We start from the raw sequence: 3,678 nt of genomic DNA on the forward strand, positions 1-3,678 counted from the left end.
AATTGACAAACATTTACAAATTAATTTACTTAATAATTTACTTGACAGCATTCTTAATCTTTTCACCAATAGAAAACAGCACAAAGCATAAGAGCATTATATGCAGCATAAGAGCTTAGATTTAATACTGCCTTCAAAAACCAACTACTGTAGATGAACATATCCTGTATTACACACAGAGCTGGGAAGATTACTTACAAATTGTATTCAGTTACTGATTACTGACATAAATAAAAGTGTTTTTTTTGTGTGTGTGTGTGTATCTGTTTCCATTGCACATGGAAATGAAGTAGAGAAAACTTCCAGCCTGACAAAAGACACAAAATGATGCACCAGGTTTATCAAAATATTTGAAATTCTTGATAAATGTGTGTCGCAAACAGAGACATATCTGACCACAGGATGAATGATTAACATGAAAAATGTTGAAATCAATGATCCCTGAAGCGATGATATAAGCACAGCTAGCATGATATGATGAAACCATCTCTTAGCACTGACAGTCGTGACTGATATACTTGATATGCTTCTCTCCCAAACACATTTCGTCTTGCTGGAGGCAAACTAAATGAGAGAAGGCATAATTAGCCAGCAAGACAAGGCAGCATGTCTCCTGACTACTGTGGCAATCTGTCAGTGTCAACAGTATTGGTGTTTTCCTCTCTCTGTCGCACTGGGAATATGGCTGTATATGGCTGGCTGTGCATTCCAGCTAATTAAGCAACCAATGCATTTACTTGTAGCATTTAATAACCCAAACTCTAAACAGTTGCAGCTCACCATCTACTGTAACCTAGGCTTTTCTCTTCAACACTGACATGAAACAAAAGTGGTTAGTGCTGAGAGATGCTGAGAGTCCATCCACAGAGGTGAACGCCAGATCTGCTTCCGCATTGATCCTGCTGGGGCTAAATTTAGATCTCTTTGACTTATGGTACAGGTTATTGCTTTTCGCTGTATACAGATTTAAAAGTTTCACATCAGTTTCTTACCATTGCTTTTACATGTAGGGAAGACCTGGACTGGCTGTCATGAGGAAGTCGACACAAAACAAAGAACATAGGCATAATTGTGTTTTCTCTAGCAGTGGCTTTATTGGTTCATTTCAGAATTGTTCTATTGGATTGTCCAAACAAAAAGTCCAATATCATATTTTTGTAATGGATAATAAGCAATATAAAATCGTACTGGGATACATTAAGGCAAGTGTAAACTATATTTTAACGAAAAGGCTAAACTTTGTAATGCTGGGTGAATGAGGCGGATCCAAGTGCAAATAAGGTTTGATAACACAAAGACCATGGCTACAATATGAAACACAGAGCTGGAGCAAATAGGAATATCATGACTAGAGCATCTACAGAGAAACAACAACTGACACTGAACATGGCAAACACAAGGAGAGGGAGGAGCTAATGTGTTACTATGGCAACTAATGAGGGAAGCTATGATAACACACAGGGAACTGATGGTGCGTTTAAGTCATGTCGGATAGATCATATTTATGAGTTGAATGCACATGAACGCCACCACAAAGTCGTTATTACGAGTTGGAAACTCTGAATTTTCTTTAAGTCCAGAGTTTCCGAGCTGGGATGTCAGATGCAATGGATGCAGCCAAAGACTTGAGATATGCAGTGTCTGTACTGACGGTAAATTTGTTGAAATTAATTAAAAAAATGTTTTTGTTATGTACAATAAAACTCTATAAGTTACATATACAAAATATAATATTATTGTATAATTACCATAGAATATATAATGATTCAGTTTACAGAAAAAAAAGACAAAAAGCGAAAACACAATGATGCACATTCTTTATTAATCATTTTGTAAATGTTAAAGGGATCATAGGATGCCCATTTTCCACAAGTTGATATGATTCTTTAGGGTCTTAATGAAAAGTCTGTAACATAGTTTGGTTAAAATTTCTCAATGGTAGTGTAGAAAACACATTTTTTACCCTGTCAAAACAGCTCTTTTTAGAGTGATCCGTTTTGTAGCATTTTCCTTTAAATGTTAATGAGCTCTGCTGACCCGCCCCTCTCTTCCGAGCTGCTCTCTGAGGGACGGTTTACTTTAGCTGCATTCATCGTGAAACTGGCTAATTAGCACATTATTAGGAAAGGTGATTTGCAAAGATTCATTAAAAAACCTTATACTCACTTCTTCTGGAGATGAAGCTGGATCACGAATGATTTGCGAGAACATAGACGCATTTATGTAGATCAGCGGCGCATTCCCTTCAAAAACAAACGTAATTCACTGCGTCTTCAGTGGCTCAGATGTCGGGAGTAAATGACGACTGCTACGTTCATTATTACATCCAACAACAGAACACCTCAATCGCTCAGGAGTCATTCTTGTCTACATCTGCTCCGGCGGTGAAACAATGGTGGACTGATGACAGTCACTCAGGGCGGAGCTAAGGTAAGACACCAGTCCAGTTTGTGCTGAAATGGTTGTGTACACACACTGCCAACACACATTTCAGTTCAAACAACATGTAAAAGTGCATGTAGCATCCTGTGACCCCTTTAAAAGTTTTTAAAAAATCATTGAATTTTATGTAGAAAAGCTAAATCGCCATCTTGTTCCGACCAAAGTGACCTGAACGCACCTGACGTTGTAATTATGACTTGTCAACTCGTAAATACGAACTTTCCCAGGAGGACTTGAATGCACCATGAGCAAGCACAGAAACAAAGGGTATAAATGACAAAATAAGAGATCTTGAACACAAAACAAAAGACAGGGAAAACACAGGCTAAAATCATGACAAATGTATTATGCAGTCCTAGTTTTGAGATAATATCATGAATGTTTGATTAAAAATGCGGTCACATTAGACAAATTGTGGTTCACACTGAAGTTGCTTTTAAACCAAGCAGCTTTCATAATGACACTTGAACATGAATGAAATTTCATTTTTCTAAATTTTCTACAAATCACATATAATTTTGTTTTCTTCCCATTGAGATCAGGTTGGAGCAACTTGAACAAAATCTATGTAGAGATTTTTTATCAATATGACTTATAAATGTTTCTATTGAAATGACCGATTTTGCCAAGAAACGGTCAGTGTACCGTCCATAGCTCAAAGTCTATACTTGTTTTGCAGTAAATAATCCTAAATTTGCAATAGATTTAGCAGTTTTCTGATTTCCCCACCAAAACCACTTTCGGTCTTAAATTATTTAAAAAACCCACAAAAAATGAATTATTCCATGTTTTAAATTATGATTATTTAAACCAGAGGAGTCCAAACTTTTTACTACGAAGGGCCAAAAAATCTAATTTGATTGATGGCTGTGGGGCAAAAGTAAATGTTGCATTCAATTATGTTGTAATGTTAAATTTAAATGTACATTTTGAATATAAAATTCTAGAGAAATTATTCCATTCATTAATATTCCAGCGCTATTCCATTCATTAATATTCCCTACATTTCAATGCAAAAATAAAAAGTGTTAAAACAAAAACATACAGATATTTAATGGCATGTTTTTTTTTTCTAGCAGAAAGATTGTTGGTATTAATTGTTAATACATATTGTTAGTAGAAAGTTAGTAGTTAGTAGTGTTCATAGTTGAAGAAACACTAGACCAGGGGTGGCGAACGTCGGTCCTGGAGAGCCACAGCCCTGCAGAGTTTTGCTTCAACCCTAATCAAACACAC

The sequence above is a fragment of the Sinocyclocheilus grahami genome, unplaced genomic scaffold (genome assembly GCF_001515645.1).
Source record: "Sinocyclocheilus grahami isolate Dianchi unplaced genomic scaffold, SAMN03320097.WGS_v1.1 scaffold853.1, whole genome shotgun sequence".
Classification (NCBI taxonomy): Eukaryota; Metazoa; Chordata; class Actinopteri; order Cypriniformes; family Cyprinidae; genus Sinocyclocheilus; species Sinocyclocheilus grahami.